This window comes from Pelobates fuscus, chromosome 5, assembly GCF_036172605.1.
Source record: "Pelobates fuscus isolate aPelFus1 chromosome 5, aPelFus1.pri, whole genome shotgun sequence".
NCBI classification, from domain to species: domain Eukaryota; kingdom Metazoa; phylum Chordata; class Amphibia; order Anura; family Pelobatidae; genus Pelobates; species Pelobates fuscus.
The window spans coordinates 233,541,611-233,560,989 of record NC_086321.1 but is presented as its reverse complement, the minus strand read 5'-3'; the positions used below and the strand labels follow the sequence as shown (position 1 = coordinate 233,560,989).

At 40.0% G+C, this 19,379-nt stretch overlaps 1 protein-coding gene across 15 annotated transcripts in view; it reads left to right on the top strand.

Annotated features, from left to right (window-relative positions):
* PTPRD (protein tyrosine phosphatase receptor type D) overlaps positions 1-19,379 on the top strand; it is a 1,559,142-nt gene that overhangs the window by 1,199,256 nt on the left and 340,507 nt on the right. The window contains exon 1 of one of the 15 annotated variants that reach the window (XM_063455117.1): positions 16,331-17,188. The exons of 13 other annotated variants lie outside the window; for them this stretch is intronic. The gene's annotated coding sequence lies outside the window, so the exon portion shown is untranslated. Of the gene's footprint in view, positions 1-16,330; positions 17,189-19,379 lie in introns of those variants that run through there. One more of the 15 variants, XM_063455133.1, reaches the window with a different exon arrangement.

Here is a 19,379-nt window from a genome sequence, read left to right as displayed (position 1 = left end):
AGACATCTGACTGCCATTTTGGGGTCAAGAATAAATTTTTTCCTCGTTTGTGGCAAAATTGGAAGCGCTTCAGACTAGGTTTTTTGCCTTCTTTTGGATCAACAGCAAAAACATATGTGAGGAAGGCTGAACTTGATGGACGCAAGTCTCTTTTCAGCTATGTAACTTTGTATAGATAGATAGATAATATAGCAACATATCAAAAAGTATCAAAATAAAAAAATGAAAATATTAATTATAGGTAATGATTAGCAAAGATTTCTGCTGTGATCACCCATTTGCCAACTTATCCTAATAATGTAATATAATAGCTTGTTTTGTAGTATCCATATTTATTCAAGCAAGTTTCTTATTTAGCAGTGGAAGAGCTGACATCCAATACTTCTATTACTTAAACTTCCATGTAGTAACTTAGTAGTAAGCATAGCTCCCACGTGTCCCAATTTAGGAGAGACAGTCCATATTTTGAGCCCAAATCTCTCTGTTACTCTATTCTATCCTAATGTCCCCCTTTACTAGGAACTCCATATTCTTGGTGCGTCTGAGTATATAGCAGAGCTCAATAGCAACAATACTCATAGTAATGTGTGTTTAAACTACAATAAATGTGTTTAGAAATCAGCCTGTGTAAATAGGATTTCATTTTCTAAATTTTAGTTAGCATGAATTATCAGTAAATCACCTAAAAATTCTCATATCGGCCTTGCCCCGGCCACACCCCTACTCACACCCCTAAAATTAAAATGTCTCTCTTTGGTCATTTGAAATTTTGGGAGGTATGAGTTAGTAAAGTGCCCCAAGCAATGTTTCATTATTAGCTGATAAACACAAAATGAAGAGTAACAATTTGACCAGTGAAAATAAAATAGAAATACAATCAGGAATATACAGTAAGGGGAAATATACAATTTTGAAAGTTGAAACTCAGTTTGCTATTAGGAGGAGTCTGAGAGGAGATAAGGTCTAAAAAAGCATACCGACTGCTAGAAATGACAAGAGACCTTAGCAGAGACATAAAGCAAATACGTAGCTAACTCCTGAAGGTTCAACGTTATTTATCAAATGTTCCTAAAAATACCTTATGTAGGCAATATACAGCTGCCCAACTGTATTTTATTTTAGTGAATAACCGGTTACTGAGAATTCCTACGATTCTCAGTAACTAGTTATTCATTACAGTGAGAATTGTCAGGAATTAAAAGTAAATTCAAATTGAATTTTAAAGCTGAGGCCAAAGAAGCCAAACTGGAATCATAGCTGATTTGGAGAATTTTTCCAGTTCAACTAGTTTGGCCTTAAATGTGAAATTCACTTTGAATTCTTAACAGTTGGCACTAGTGAATAACCCTGTATGTTTGTAAACACACATTGGCCCAGATGGGTTGTTCTTGCTCATTCTAGTAGGAGGTTTATTACTGGCTACTATTTAACTAGTTGGAAATTTCACAAACATTTACCTCTCCTCCAAACACGGCATACGATAGTTGAATATCCACTAACATTGACATTTGTTTTTTCTTTTCCAACATAGTTCACCATCTGCACTATACAGTGTATAGTCATCTCAGCATTGCCTTGATGATTTACATACTACTAGCAGCTAATCTTACTACTACAGACAGACATTAACACATTTTCACTAACAAACAAGAAAGAAGAGAAAAGAATGGTGCTTCACTGCCCAGATATAACTGCATATGCATATTGTCTACAAATAACGGCACATGCAAATAGTCGCTCACGCTGCTCACAGCTAGTGATAAATTGTTATGATTCAACAGGAACAGTAAAGGTGTGTTCATGTCGAACTCATTTCAATTTATGTTTATGAATATCAATTTGATGGTCATGAATAGCAATTCAAGAACAATTCTTTTCATGAATACCAATGGATTTTAAATTTCTGTTTATACAATATCTACATATAACCTTTTTCTGCAATTGTCCTATTTTGTATAATTTTCTATAACGATTGAATGCAGGTTGAGTTCTAGGAATGTATTGGCACATAAATATCTATTGAAGTGGAAAAAATATCTGCAAATAGGTAAAATAGTAGTGCCTTTTTGCTATATTGTATTTTTATTGTTACATAGACACAATGTTTTTGTTTGTATTTGCAAACAGTTATGGAGCAAGAATAATTATCTAATAATGAAGGTTTTTCAGCAGTCCAGTTTGGCTCCTGAATTAAACGTTCTCTAAATGGGTATCAAGTATTACTTAGTAGATGTTATTCAACACTTGCCATCTATAACTGACTAAAAGGGTGATCACTGTGCTGAAACTTTGACTTCAGTAGTCATCTATTGAAGGCAAAACATGATCTCTAAGACAAAAGTGTGACTGGTTGGGTTTAAATGTTTTATCTTCTATCATGTATATCAATGTCAGCAACATCATGACACTTGTTTGAAAATTGGTAATGGGGAGGTACAAGCAGGGGTGTATTTACCACAAGGCAAACAAGGCATTTGCCTAGGGCAGCAGTTTCAGAGTGCGAGCCAAAAAGTGTCACCCCAAGCTCCCAGACAAATGCCTTGATTGCCACGTGTTCTGGGGCTGTCCACCTTACTTTGAGTGATTGAGTGTAGCTGTCAGTGTGTGTGTGTGTGTGTGTCAGTGTGTGTATGTAATTTTATGTGTATCTGAGAGTCTGTGCCTGTCAGTGAGTGGGTGTGTCTGTCTGTCAGTGAAAGTGTGTGTTGGTTAAACAGTGTGTGCCAATGACTGTATGTGTGTGCCAATGACTGTGTATGTGTCAGTGAGTGTATATCAGTGCATGTATCAAGGAGGGCATGTGTCAGTCAGTCAAAAAAGTGGTTTTGACACAAATTGGGGGGGCAAATTTAGATTTGGGGTGCCCCAATTTAGTCGTGCCTAGGGCAGCACAAATCCAAAATACACCACTGGGCACAGGTATGTAAATACTCGTCATGCCAATTACAGAAGAGTTATACATTTTGCAAAGGAGCACTTGTCCAGCCGCTTCAAGTGCTCAAAGCCTATTATTGTTGTCCAAACGTTGCATATTTGTTCAGATTATGCTGAATTAAAACCGACAGAATTTGTTTAAGGAATGATGGAAATTGGTAAGATAAAATTTGTGGTGCTGTTATTGAAATTACCAAAATGATTAATACTGCACCTCCAATCCACAACCTCATGTTAATAGTAGCCACTGCTGCAAACTTAGAATCGGGCGTTAGGTGCATAAATGTGCACTGCTAAGATTGCCTTGAGATACTGACAACAATAAAGAATTCTACAGTATGATTAATAGTGAGATTTAATGTAATTTGAAACATTTGGCTATATTTAATTTTCAACAAATTCTTACATTTCAGACGCATTTCATTACAGTCTATTTTGTGTCTGTCTGTTTGTTTGTTTGTTTACAAATGTGTGTTTGTATGCATGTTGGATAGTAACATATTTTACTATTCATCATTACGAACATAAAAACCAATCAAGCCAAATAAATCTTTATTTTTAAAAAAATGACTGTGATATAACCATCAGTTTCAAATAGAACAAAAGAGAGGTTTCAAATGAACCATTTGTAACTGTATTTAAGACCCCCCTTTGCTTTTTAAACATTGAAAGTCTGAAACCTGATACAAGGAATTTCAACACTGGCCCGTTGAAAGGGGGAGGGATCCAAGTCCTTTCTGATTTGTTCTGTAATGTTGGCATGATAGGGACCTCAAAGAACCATGCTGTTCATAAAGACACAGAAAAAAAAAAGTATATTTAGCGAAAAGTCAAAGTGAGTCACACGGATGTGATTCCTAAGGGAGATATACAGAGCAGAGAAGAGTAAAGGAATATGAACGGCCTAATTCAAATTCCCTGTTTAGTGATCACCATTTGAAAGTGAACGCTGGATCAAAAAAAAGGCTTGATACACATTTCAGGATGCAGACACAAGACATGCCTTTCTTTCTTGGCTTTCTTTCAAAAGTGTGAATTGAAGTAGGAAAATGTCCAAATGTTTCCCTAATGCATAGTCTTTTAATGAAATGCAATTCATATATATTGTATAAGATCTAGCAATTTAGTCATCTTGTAATTTGCTTAACTGACTAGAAAGAAAATGAAGAGCACCTTCAAAAAATATTTGAATATAAAATATACCCTATGGCAGTGCCAAATTATTTCAGTACGGTATAGTATACTGGCAATAAAATGATGCATCTTAGTGTCAATTGTATTCTCCTGATACATAATGTTAAAATGTTCAGTTTTTGTTTTGTTGTTTTTTTGTTTTTTTGTAGGAAGGTTTCTTTTTTCTTTCAACCAGTGTTTTATCACTTTATAATATAACAGCATATTTACAGATTTGACTCTTCTATTATTTTATAATGAAAGAAACACTTCTCTCATATATATATATATATATATATATATATATATATATATATATGGCATTTTACCAACTTGTAAAGGTGTTTAAGACATAACGCCTGAAAGGGTTTCATATTATAGCCAGTTTAGACCACAGATGAGCAATAAAACAACAAGAAATCGTGTTATTCTAAGCACATAAACGCATAATTAATGAGAAAGATGACATAGCTCACTCAGCATGAAAAACTATTATCCATATTCAACATCTATAACGTCTGCAACATATGCTGCATCTCCATGAGAATTTTATCTGGTACTTAAATAAAGCCTAGATTTATATATCTGAGGCCCTGGCATTACCCTGCTTCGTAAACATGCCAGTGTTGCATTCTAACCTGAAAATTACTATGCTGGCTCTCATATGGGCCATGGGAAGGACTTAGAAACATAGTGTTCAGCATCAACCTGAAAGAGCCATGGCTATCTGACAGCACCAACATGCTCCATAGAGAAGTACAATTATTAAATAATTATTATTAAAAAAAAAAATAATAATAATAATAATAATAATAATGTCAGCAAATTTACATTTTCTGGGCAAGCATACAGGCGATCATTTTACACATCAAAACTCTGCTTAAATGGAATCTATAGTGTATGAATTACAAAGCTGTATTACTTAAACTATGCTTTCCTCCAGCCCTCCCCCCCACACCTCCCCCATCATAACCTTGCTGACCCCCCCTCTCCCCCACTGTAAGAGTTAAAAAAAAACTTACTGTACTTACCAGTACTCCTCCTCTGAGGGGGCTAATGTGCATATACATGGTTAGGGTATTATGCCCTCCCCATAGGAGAGCATTGATGCAATGCTTTCCTATGGGGTTTTCTCTGCTGCTGCATGTCCTCATGCAGAGCGTGAGGACATCCAGTGCCAGTTAGGCGACCAAAAGTCGACTAACAAACAGGAAGTGCCTCTAGTGGTTGTCTGATTGACAGCCACTAGAGGCAATCTTAGTCCTGAAATGTAATTATTGCAATTTCTCAAAAACTGCAATGTTTTATATTGCAGTACTAAGGGGGGCAGGGACACTGCACCCAGATCACTTCAATAAGATGACGTGGTCTGGATGCCTATAGTGTTCCTTTAAGCAAGAGCAAGTTGAATAAAAATGTCTAATTTGCATTTTAAAGATATCAAAATATATAATAATTAACATGATGTGTCATACTCACACTGTATCCTGTTTGTATATTAGTCGGTGTGTATTTAAGAATCAGTGTGTGTATATGAATGTGTATGTGAGTCTGTGTGTGTCTGTTTGTGTGTGTGTGTCTGTCTGTGAGCATGTGTGGTGTGTGTACACGAAATGTGTGTGTGTGTTTGTTTGTCTGTGTGTGCATATATATTATCCATCTCTGTGTTTGCATATGAGTTTGTCGGGGTTATTCATGAAAGTGAGACATCAAAGAGATTTCTAATTGAATTCCAAATTTAGGCCAAAGTAGCCAAACTTGAAATATAAATGACTTAGAGAAAGTTTCTTACTCAGTTATTCTGTACTTGAATTCGAAATTAACTTTTAATTCAGTTTGAATTCTTACTTTAGTAAATAACCGTGTTTGTGTCTGTATATGTGTGTGTCTGTGTCTATGTGTGAGTAAATGTGAATGTATGTGCATTTATGGCTATAAGTATGTGTGAATATGAATGTACGTGTGTAGGAATGTGTGTATATCATTTCAAGTATGTGCAAAAGGGGTTGGTGGGATGTGAAAGAAATTTATAGTTCGTGGGCGAGTGGTGCCATGTAACTTAGGTATACCACTGAGTAGAAGATTTGGTATAATGGCATAATTTGACTATATGAAATAAATATATTTGACAGGCTGTTTTCAGTTTTATGAAGACAACCATCAGCCTTTAATCTATATTTAGGAACATAAATAGATAATGCAAATTATTTATTTCAAGATAAATTGTTGTTATAAGTAGAATTTTGCTTTAGGCCAGGAATATATGTGGATACTGTTACTGACAAGACAATTTGGCACTATAACTTGATTATTGCTGGGCGGACACTTTATTGGTATACTGACCATTGCTCTGACATATAGGTATGCTGTAGGCTCAATAATTGTAGTAAAGACCCTGTTCCAAGCCCAATAAACTGAGCGAGTTTAAACCTGCTCAATACATTAACTCATATACTAATCTCACGTGAACAGCACCTAGGTTCAGAGAAGAACAAGAGCTGACAGCTTACTGTTAATTCATATGGGACACTAATGAAGCATTCACTTTTGATAGACCCCAGTCTGCAGCCCAGAGGGAAGGGGGGGGGGGAGGGGGGATGGTGAGGTACAGTGACCCATATCTCTCACAAAGAAGGGCATAACAAGCACCCTCCTTGTTATAAGGGGTCCTGAGAACTCCCCTACTTATCAGCTCTCACCTTATAGCACACAGGGGAGTTAGCTCAGAAAATCACACTACAAGCTGGACTCCATTACACTGATAAGGACTAAAAATGCAAACACAGAAGTATGTGAAATGAAAACAAATATACTCATGTCTGAATATTACTCATTTACTTTGAATCACCCAGATCAGCAGCTTTTCAAGTTATATTTTTTAAAAATCATTGTTTTCAAACTTTGCAAGTACATACAACGAAAACCATAAAAAGAGCACACTGAGTGATACAAGAAAAATGACAAATCTTGATTTTGATCTCTGCAGATGTGTCTCTCTCAGTCAATCCTGTTCCTCTCATTAGTTTCATCCTGAGAATTGCAATGTCCCATAAACTTCTTCTGCGTAGGTTTGGCCCACATTGTGCTGCTTGAATCCGAGCAAAAAATATGCCTCTACTCACAGCCAGTACAATAAGTAAATCTATAATGAAACCGTCTTTTGTCCCCAATAATTTATTACTTTCAATGATTCCCATTCAAACCATATCTCACTACCGCTTGTATCCCAATAAGCCTTCCACATCACTACAGTCTATAACTGTCAGGGACCAGGAACCAGACAGAGACAGAAGTAGATGCAAACACACCTTTATTAATAAATAACAAATAATAAACAAAAGCAAAGTCCAGGAATCAAGCAGGGGTCAGTCACCAGAGCGGGTAGTCAGACAAGCCAGGATCAGGAGCACGGAGAGCAGCGGAGTCAGGAACAAGGCCGGAGTCAGGAACCAGGATCAAACAGGAAACACAGGAACAAGGAGACTTCTGGGAAACAGGAAACCACGCAAGGGCAAGGAGGTTCTGGGCTTAGCTGCTTAAATAGGCAGAACTGATTAGCAGCAGGGTTGATTACTACTCACAGGTGAGTAACCGTGGCAACAAGCAGAAGCAGCTCAAGTAATAGCAGCTGCAAACTCAATCACTGAAACAGAAAGGTTTTGCTGTTTAAAACAGCAAAGAAACCCTAACAGTACCTCCCCCTCAACGATTCCCCCCATCTCTGTTGGTGGGTCCGGGCTTCATGGGGAAGCGGGCGTGATAGGAACGAAGGAGGGATGGTGCATGGACATCAGAGGCTGGAACCCAGGAGCGTTCCTCTGGACCGTATCCTTTCCAGTGCACCAAGTATTGGATCTGTCCTCTGAAGACCCGTGAGTCAATGATGCTGCGTATTTCATATTCCTCATGATTGTCAATCAGAACAGGACGTGGACGTGGCACTGAGTTGGTGTAGCGATTACAAACCAACGGTTTCAAGAGGGAAACATGGAAAACATTTGAGATGCGCATGTTAGCAGGAAGGTCAAGTGCGTAAGCTACAGGGTTAACCCTTCGAAGTATACGAAATGGCCCAACGTATCGGGGTGCCAGTTTTTGTGAGGGAACACGGAGGCGTAGGTTGCGGGAAGACAGCCAGACCCTCTCTCCGACCTGATAGGTAGGTGCAGGAAGGCGTCTGCGGTCGGCCTGGAGTTTGTAGTTCTGCATTGCGCGTTGCAAAGAACTCTGAACCTGCACCCAAGTGGAACGGAGTTCCCTGAGATGTCCCTCCAATGCCGGTATCTCCTGTGGCAAGAACGTATCAGGCAACATGGACGGTTGAAACCCATAGTTTGCCAGGAACGGGGATAGCCGGGAGGAGGCATTAATCGCACTATTGTGGGCAAACTCCACCCAGGGTAGCAGATCAGACCAGTTGTTCTGGTGGTCAGAAATGTAGCAACGCAGAAACTGTTCCAGTGTTTGGTTAGCTCGTTCCGCTGCACCATTGGATTGCGGGTGGTAGGCCGAGGAGAAGGAAAGCTGAATTCCCATTTGCGTACAAAAAGCTCTCCAAAATCTGGACACGAACTGGCTACCCCTATCTGAGACTATCACTTTGGGTAACCCATGCAAACGAAAGATCTCCCGACCAAAAATTGTTGCAAGTTCCTGGGAAGTTGGTAGTTTTTTCAAGGGAATGCAATGCGACATCTTCGAGAATCGGTCAACAACCATGAGAACGACTGTATTGCCACGAGAGACCGGAAGATCTACGATAAAATCCATGGACAAGTGGGTCCAGGGTCGTTCACCATTAGGTATGGTTTGCAGGAGACCCACTGGAGGGCGTCGTGGGGTTTTGTTTTGAGCGCACACAGGACAGGCAGCTACAAAAGCGGTGACATCCGAACGGAGACTAGGCCACCAAAATTGCCGGGATACGGACCAGATTAGCTGGTTTTTGCCTGGATGTCCAGCTGCTTTGGAGTCGTGGTATGTACTCAATAGTTTCGTACGGAGGTTAATAGGTACAAAACAACGGCCATTAGGTTTCTCTGGAGGAGCATTACTTTGTGCAGCCAGAATCTCCTCGCCTAGGGGTGAGGTGAGGTTAGTACGGATGGTTGCCAGTATATGGTCCGGAGGGATCACAGGAGTAGGGGTTATCTCCTCTCTAGATGGAGGGGAGAACTGTCGAGACAAGGCATCAGCCTGGATGTTTTTTGTACCGGGCAAGTAAGAAACCACATAATTGAATCTTGATAGGAAGAGAGCCCATCTAGCTTGCCGGGGGGAAAGTCGCTTAGCTTCAGAAAGATATGTTAGATTCTTGTGGTCTGTGAGTATGAGGATTGGCACTGAAGTACCCTCAAGAAGGTGCCTCCATTCTTTGAGAGCTAAAATTATGGCTAGAAGTTCTCTATCACCAATCTGGTAGTTGCATTCCGCCGGGTTCAATTTCCTCGAGAAATACCCGCACGGATGCCTGGAACTCTCTGGGTTAGGACGTTGAGACAGGAGGGCGCCCACTCCTGTCTCAGACGCATCGACCTCCAGAATGAATGGTAAGGCAGGGTTAGGGTGTGCCAGTATAGGGGCAGCAGCAAAGGCGACTTTGAGAGACTCAAAGGCAGTAATGGCTTCCTGTGACCAATGCTGTGGATCAGCATCTCTCCTGGTCATGTCCGTGAGAGGTTTAACCAAGGAAGAAAAGTTGCGTATGAACTTCCGATAATAATTGGCGAAGCCCAGAAACCGTTGTATAGAGCGAAGACCCGTAGGTCGAGGCCATTTAAGTACAGCCGAAAGTTTCTCCGGATCCATAGAGAATCCAGTATCTGAGATAACATATCCCAAGAATGTAACCTGTTTGCAGTGAAACTCACATTTCTCCAATTTGCAGAACAGACTATTTTCTCTAAGTCTCTGTAGAACACGAGAAACGTCTGCGTGATGGTTCTCGAGAGATGTGGAATGGATCAGAATATCATCAAGATAAACCACCACACATTGCTGCAGCATATCTCGCAGGACGTCATTTATAAATTCTTGGAAAACCGCCGGAGCATTGCAAAGACCAAAGGGCATTACTAGGTATTCGTAATGGCCGCTCCTGGTGTTAAATGCGGTTTTCCATTCGTGGTCCTCTTTTATCCGGACAAGATTATATGCCCCTCTCAGATCAAGTTTGGTGAAGACCGTTGCTCCCTTGAGGCGGTCAAATAATTCCGTGATTAATGGAATGGGGTAGGCATTCTTAATAGTAATGCGATTGAGACCCCTATAGTCGATACAGGGTCTCAACTCGCCATCTTTTTTCTTTACAAAGAAAAAGCCGGCCCCGGCAGGAGAAGATGACTTCCGAATAAAACCCTTAGACAGTGCATCGGTAACATACTCCTCCATGGCTCGATTTTCTGCTACAGACAGTGGGTAAATCCGGCCCCGGGGAGGATTGGTACCCGGTTGGAGTTCGATACCACAGTCATACGGACGGTGTGGTGGCAGAACGCTGGCTTGACCCTTGTCAAATACATCTTGGAATTCTTGGTACTCAGCAGGTAAGGAAGAGGCAGAACATGCGCCCAAAACTTTGACCGGTTTCTGGAGACAGGACAATGTGCATTGCTGGGACCATGATAATATCTCAGCTTTGCGCCAATCAATTGTGGGGTTATGCTTCTGTAACCAAGGGTATCCCAAAACAACCTGGTAATATGGAGAGGAAATGACCTGGAATTGGGTCGTCTCATGATGTAGAGCCCCTACAGCCAGAGATATGGGCACGGTTTCTTGGGTCACATGGGTTGGCTGTATTGGTCTGCCATCGATGGCTTCGAAGGCTAGTGGGGAGTTGCGAGACTGTAAGGGTATAGAGTGCTTTGCTGCAAATGCACAATCTATAAACAAGCCTGCGGCCCCAGAATCAAGTAACGCCCGGGTTTCAATGGATGAATCAGACCAGGAGAGGATAACGGGCACCAAGGGTTTGTGCACACATATCTCTGGGTCTGCAGAAAGACCACCCAAGATCTGCCCCTGACAGTATCTTGGGTACGGACCCTTTGCCGGACGGATCGGGCAAAACTTTAACATGTGACCGTGGTGTCCGCAGTATAGGCACAGGCCCTCCCTCCTCCTAAAGGCTCTCTCCTCGGCCGAGAGGCGTGAGAAGCCTAACCGCCTTGGCTCCACACAGACAGAGGACTCAGGACCAGGAGGCAAGGGAGGTGAGGGAGGTACGGGTGGGCAAGAAAAGCTCGGTGTCAAATTTACAAGAGGCCTCCGCAGGCGCTCCTTGGATGAGGATCTCTCTCGGAGTCTGATGTCAATGAGGGTGACAAATGATATCAGTTCCTCGAGATCTTTAGGTAATTCTCTGGCTGCAATCTCATTTTTAAACACATCGGAGAGACCTTGTGCAAAGGCAGCCACAAGAGTCTCGTTGTTCCAGCCACCCTCTGCTGCCATGGTACGGAATTCACTGGCATACTCGACAATAGTTTTTGTGCCCTGAGAATAAGACATGAGTAGTTCGGCAGTAGGGGTGGAGCGAGCTGGAATATCAAAAACCCTATTGAAGGATGCAACAAATTCAGGGTAATTGTAAATAATAGGCTTCTCCGCCTCCCAGAGAGGTTTTGCCCAAGCTAGGGCCTTTTCAGACAGCAAAGAAATCATGAAGTGAACTTTGTCACTGTCTGTAGGAAATGCCTGGGGCAGGGTTTCAAGGTATCCTTTAACCTGATTTATAAATTCTCTGCACTGTGCTGGGTCGCCCCCAAAATGCTGAGGGAGCGGGACAGACCCAGTCATTTCTCTAGCCGCTACAGGTTTGGAGGTTACAACCGGTGCTAGAACAGGAAGTGAGGCAGAGGCAGCCGCAATCGCAGGCTGGCCGGGTACTGGATCCAGATGGGCATACTGGTCCAAATGGTGGTTCTGCTGGTCCCACTGGGTAAGCAGGTTAGGTATAGGTGTCTTGCCTGTACCATCTGTATTCATGGCCCTTGCGTAATGTCAGGGACCAGGAACCAGACAGAGACAGAAGTAGATGCAAACACACCTTTATTAATAAATAACAAATAATAAACAAAAGCAAAGTCCAGGAATCAAGCAGGGGTCAGTCACCAGAGCGGGTAGTCAGACAAGCCAGGATCAGGAGCACGGAGAGCAGCGGAGTCAGGAACAAGGCCGGAGTCAGGAACCAGGATCAAACAGGAAACACAGGAACAAGGAGACTTCTGGGAAACAGGAAACCACGCAAGGGCAAGGAGGTTCTGGGCTTAGCTGCTTAAATAGGCAGAACTGATTAGCAGCAGGGTTGATTACTACTCACAGGTGAGTAACCGTGGCAACAAGCAGAAGCAGCTCAAGTAATAGCAGCTGCAAACTCAATCACTGAAACAGAAAGGTTTTGCTGTTTAACCCTTTCAGGACCGCTGACGGTTCAGGACCGTCAGCGGTAAAACATGCGTTTGGACCGCTGACGGTCCTGAACCGTCATAACGGTCTGGGGCTACTTACCTGATCGCCGTCGGTCCCACGGCGGCGATCAGTGCTCCACCCGGTCCAGGGGGGTTGCCTGTCTGCCCGGGCAGTCCCCCCTCGGCAGATCAGGACCCTGCGGCCATGTGATCACTCGATCACATGACCGCAATAGGTGTCTGTGTATCTGCCTGCAGGGGGACTGTCTGTGCTGACAGGCAGTCTCCCTGCAAGTGAAAAATCCAAAAAATAAAGTTAAAAAAAAAAAGTGTAAAATCAGTGTAAAAAAAATAATAATAATATGTGTATATATATATATATGATATATATACATGTATTATATCTATATATAATATATGTATATGTATCATATATATAATGTCATATTAAGTGTATTTTTATATTTATATATACGTATATTAATATAAAAATACACTTATATTTAAATTACACACGAATATATACAATATATATAATTGCTATATATATGGTATATATATATTATTATAAAATACAAATAATATGTTAATAAAAATAAATAACAAAAAATAAATATAATTTTTAATAATTAAAAAAAAATTATATATACATATGCAATTTTATTCTAACAGTATTTTGATATTGATATATATATATTTATATCAAAATACACTTAGAATGTAATGATATATATATCTATGTATAAATAAATAAATAAAAATAATACGAAATATACATATGTCCACATACATAATTACATAAATAATTTCATAAATATACACGTAGACGTCAAATATATAAATATGTATATATATTAAAATTCTACGTGCATATTTATGTAATATTTTTACCTAATTAAGTAATTTTAATGATTGCAATTTGAGGGACCTGCCTGCCAACCCAGGCCAAAAGTCCAGATAATTTAATTTGCTAGCACTGTGTTTAACCCTGTAACTTTCTATGACACCCTAAATCCTGTACATGGGGGTACTGTTTTACTCGGGAGACTTCGCTGAACACAAATATTAGTGTTTCAAAACAGTAAAACATATCACAGCGATGATATTGTCAGTGAAAGTGAAGTTTTTTACATTTTTCACACACAAACAGCTCTTTCACTGAGGATATTATTGCTGTGATATATTTTACTGTTCTGATACACTAATATTTGTGTTCAGCGAAGTCTCCTGAGTATAAAAGTACCCCACATGTAGAGGTTTTATAGTGTTTGTGAAAGTTACAGGGTCAAATATAAGGCTTGATTTTACTTTTTTTTTTTTTATTGAAATTTATCAGATTGGTTAGGTTGCCTTTGAGAGCGTATGGTAGCCAAGGAATGAGAATTAGCCCCATGATGGCATACCATTTGCAAAAGAAGACAACCCAAGGTATTGCAAATGAGGTATGTTCAGCCTTTTTTAGTAGCCACTTAGTCACAAACACCGGCCAAAGTTAGCGTTTTTTGCATTTTTAACACACAAACAAATATAAATGCTAACTTTGGCCAGTGTTTGTGACTAGGTGGCTACTAAAAAAGACTGGACATACCCCATTTTGAATACACTGGGTTGTCTACTTTAAAAAATATGTACATGTTAGGTGTGTTTCGGGGATTTATGACAGATAACGGTGTAACAATGTCACTATTGATACATTTAAAATATATATATATTGAAACCGCAATTTCCTACTTGTATTTACAGGCCTATAACTTGCAAAAAAAAGCAATAAAGCATGTAAACACTGGGTGTTTTTAAACTCGGGACAAAATTTTGAATCTATTTAGCAGTTTTTTTCATTAGCTTTTGTAGATAAGTAAAAGATTTTTCAAGTAAAAGTCCAAAAACATGTTTTTTTTTTTAATTTTTCACCATATTTTATTATTTTTTTTAAATACAATATTGGACATAATACAAATAATGGTATGTAAAGAAAGCCCCTTTTGTCCTGAAAAAAACAATATATAACTTGTATGGGAACCGTAAATGAGAGAGCGGAAAATTACAGCTAAACACAAACACCACAAAAGTGTTAAAACTGCTCTGGTCCTTAACGTACAAACATCGCAAAAACAGGCCGGTCCTGAAGGGGTTAAAACAGCAAAGAAACCCTAACAATAACAAGGTAGGCAACCTTTGGCACTCCATGTGTTGTGGCCTACTTTTCCCATGATGCTCCTACAGCTATAATTCAGGCAAAGCATTAGGGGAGAAGTGTCCACAACATCTAGAATGTGGAAGGTTGGTCCACTTCCCCACAACAAAGTAGCCTCATATTCATTCTCAAAGCATTTTCTCCATAGATAGTCATAAAGTAAGTGAGTGCGCTATGAGATACAGGGATATATATATATATATATATATATATATATATATATATATATCTACAGCGCTACAGAATCTGATGGTGCTATATAAATGATAAAATAATAATAATAATAATAATAATAATAATAATATAAAGAAGGCATTGAGGGAGATTTAACACAGTGTCTATTTTAAACATGATCTAATGTACTAAAGATGGGGCAGTCACCATGGAAACCAGTGTTACTAGCAGACACATTCCATTGCTGACCTTTCCCTTGTACTTGTATGGCACCTCTTTTTAGAATAGAACACTTTCATAAAACTCCCCCATTGAGTCGTGGGCTAGTGAGAGTCTGAGTAAGATTCTGCAAGAGATTTGGAAACTGTTAGTTTCAAAAACTAAATATCTGAAATTATGACAGAGTGTGTGAGTGTGTGCACTCCTCAAATGTTGTCTTCTCCCATCATTTTGCATCTTTTACCATTGCCTCCAAATACCACTACCCTGATTTTCCTTTAGAAGCTGTCCTTCCTATTTGATGGTTGGAGACAGGCTTATGTAAAGTGGTTTGAGTGTAAACGGTTTGCTTACGTCTGAATTACATGACTTCTGCACTGGGTTTCAGTAACTTGCACACTGAATTTTTTTTTTTTTTTTTAAATAACTGATCGTGACATTGTAACTGGGTGCTAACAAATTATAAATGTGCTTGTAACATGTTGCAATACGGAGAAGATGTGTGATGTGTGTAACTTTGTTAGGCAGTGGACAGATAAACTGTGTTTAATGCAGTGAGAGAGAGGATTCTATACTTAGGATGTATAGAGAGAGAAGTGATGCTGTGGAGACGGCCAGTCACATTATATGCGCAATCCAGCGATGAAGATAAGTGGAATGTGTTAAATTAAAGAAAAAAAGAGCTTAAACAGTCCGCATAACATTGTGGTTTTAGATCAGTCATTGAGTCTATCTGTAACCTTTTGAAGGGCAGTATGTACAAAACATACATGTAATAGGAAGAAATGTATAGAACGAATGTGTAAAAGAGTGATGGACCGAATATATTATGTTCAATGAGAAGAGTAAAATGTGTTACAACGTGTATGTTTGTGTAACAGCAAAGGAGTGCGCAGAGAACTTCTTTGATGTGTCTGTAGCATACTCAGCAGTGAGAGAGACAGAGCATGTGTGCTGGATGGATGTATGCATATTATTCCATTAGGAATGTGCATGTGTAATATGAGTGAATACAGGGAATGTGTGTGCAGGAGTATGGAGAGGGGGGTGGGGGGAGGGGGAGGCAGAGGTTGTGTTTTCCCTTGTCTGGGATTGGCAGTCCCTGTCAGTGGGTGCCAGTGAGTGACGTATCATCTCCCTCCCTCTCATTGGCAAGGTAGCTGTCAGTCAGCTAGGGTGGGAGGGTCTTGTAGTCTGCCCTGGTCTCTCCCTGGCAGTAGCTTGTGGTGTCTGTGTACTGTGTATGTGTGTGTGCACGCCCCTGAGACAGAGAGAAGACAGAGGTCCAACAGCAGCTTCAGCAGCAGGGAGAGGCTGGCAGGATGAGCACTTCTCCCTGACAGCACTTTGCTCTAACCCAGACATGCACCCAAACAAACAGTTTCTGCAAGGATCCTTTAGCACTGGCAGGCTAAGCAGACTCACTTGTAGGTTGCATGGACCTCTGGTGTATATATGTATGTGTCTCTCTATAGAACACAGTGCATGATTCCTATCATTGTAACATGCATGCCTGTTTGTGATTCTGAGCTTTCCACTGCGTGCACACATAAGAGGATTTAAAGGAGTGCTGGTGGGGGTGAGCAGGCAAGCACCAAGCAGGAGAAAAAACAAAAAAATCTTTTAGCACTTTTATTCCCCCGCCTGCTTTTGTACTCTGATCTTAGCTTTTGCCATTGTGACCTGGGGAAGGTGAGACAGGATTACTTTTACTATCAGTTCTTGGCTGTCCTGTATCCCTGGAAGTTGGGATGCTGTGCCCAGGACTGTGAGGAAGCAGAGGTGCTGATACAGAGGAGAGAGATCCCCTATCACTGAGTGAGTGTGAGTGATTGAGAGGGAGGTTGTGTCTGCTGCCTCCTGTACTCTAGTGGAGAGCGCATGGTGCATCTGCTGGTGGATCCATTCATTATTTGGCTGGACGGAGACAGGACTAGACGAGTCACAGACCTGGAGCTACTCCTCTTCTGCACTGGATTACATCTTCAGGAGAGGAGGAGGAGGAAGGAGGAAGGAGAGCAAGACTTGGAGCAGAGGGATTCTGACTGAGCAGCTGCAGATTGGGAGAAGACAGCATGTGCAGGTATTGCTACTATCCCATTCTTCTTTTTACTTTGTCTCCTTACCTATGGAGGGGGTGGAGGAGGAGATGAGGTATGTCACGCCTACTATGTACCTATGGATTTATCTACTTTATACTGTCTCCAGCTACAGGCGTCCTCTCTGATCAATATCTCAGCTGTGGATTAAATGCTTGCAGGAATCTCACAAGGGCAAATTTGACTTGGCACAGACAGCTGAGAGTCTAATACTGCCAGCTGGATGTGTGCTTGCATGGCATGCTGAGCTAGGCATGTTTTTTTCTTCCTTATAAATAGGGCAGTGAAAGTGTTACATGTTCTTTGGAAGTTAGATAAACAGAGGAAAATAGGGGGAACATTCTAAAATAAATCTGATTTAGATACCTGTGAATGCATGGGCGACATATTTTGCAAGACAATAAGTGTTCTCTTTACAAGTAAGGAAAGGGATAACTTAATTGGGAAATTGAGGATTGTGGGGTATTTAAGGAGATGTCATTCTATTTATATTGATTGGTCTTTCTCATTGTTTTATGTCCAATTCTTCGCAATGTTGTGCTTTAATTCCTTGCTCGCTGCCTGGCTTGTCACACCAACAAGACACTCAAGTGGGGTGTTTATCCTGCATTTTGATTGAAATCCTCAGTCTATATCCACTCTAAAATGTTACATATTTAGTGTGCACCTTTTTTTGTCATCTCGTTTCCTTTTGTGCCAGGGGATCTGTTGAAGTCATAATGCAGTGCTCTGAGGTTCCCCTTAATAATTCTCAATGTCATTAGGCTACTGGTAATACTCACCCTGTGTGTGAAAGTATGAGTGAGACTGCATGTGATCAAGATGTGTTCACATATGCAAATCAAAGGATACAGGCTTGTCTTTGTCTGAATGTCCAGTTGTCCTATCTAGTTTGTTACTTTTAGTATCAAATTTCAATAACTAACCTGCTAGAACATCACTTTCATTTTTACAAGAGAGGGTTCAAACTGATAGACTTTAACTGTTATGAATATTTAATATTGATGCACACCATGCCTTTAAAAACTGTGGGTGTGGGTATTACAACACATAGCAATATCATACAATATAAACTGAATGCATGTAGCATATATGTGGATTTTTTCATATAAATATATAATCAGACATGTGCAAGTTTTGATAGTGCTACTGACAAACTGATAGATAGCTCATATTTCCCTCCTTACCACTACTTTAATGTCCCTGAATTTCAGATCATTTTACTTTCAACAAAGACTAAATATATAAAGGGACTTACTTTCTAGTCATATCCTTCTCTACCTTATTTTTGAATTTGTGCATTAAAAAATCTTTTTATCAACACCCATAAGCCCCATACTTTACATTTATGCTTTGCCTCTCATTTCATTATCTTGCTTCATACAAAAAAAAAAATCATCCATGATTCTCACTATTGTATGAAGACAAAATCTGATATTCTGTAGCGTATTATATGCCAGTTCTGGTTGCAGATATGGCATAGGGCGCTCCGAAATTACCAGAAATCGTTTTGAAAATGGTGAAGAAACAGGTATTGTTTTCAAACATTCTGTCTTTAAAAACATTTCCAAATCCTATCAAAGTCAAGGTCAAAAAAACAATATGAACACAACTTTCAAAACTCTATAATAAAAAAAACAACTTTCTTCATTAGTTCATTCCTACTGGTCTATTATGTACAAATACCAACAGAAGAAAGGGTAAATCACTCCTTGCCCTCCCCATAAAAAATGTATAGACTTGCGCTTACAACAGCAAGCATTTTTGTGACAGTTTTCTTGCAATTTCTGTCCCATGGGAGCTGCCATTATTGTATTTTTAAAGTGTGAAAATGACAGGCTGGGCAGTTTCATAAATTCAACTGTCAAATTGTGCCCAGTTAATATTGCTAAAAGCTGTAAATGTACCGGCAAGGGATTGTATGCAAGGCAAGCCTACACAGCTTTTTATTTTATTGAATATGATAGGGCGAGATAGTCACAGAAGAAGGGGTGGTGATTTAATTAGACATATTTTTCGCAACTGGGTATTCCAATTTTAGTTTTACCATTGGCTTGGGAGAGATTGTTGGGGGTGTAAGGAGTAGGAGTGAGAATATGCTTTTAGACCAGCATGAAAATTAGTTTTTGTGTGTAAGCAACACCTACCCCCTTTATTTTGGCACATGCGGAAAAT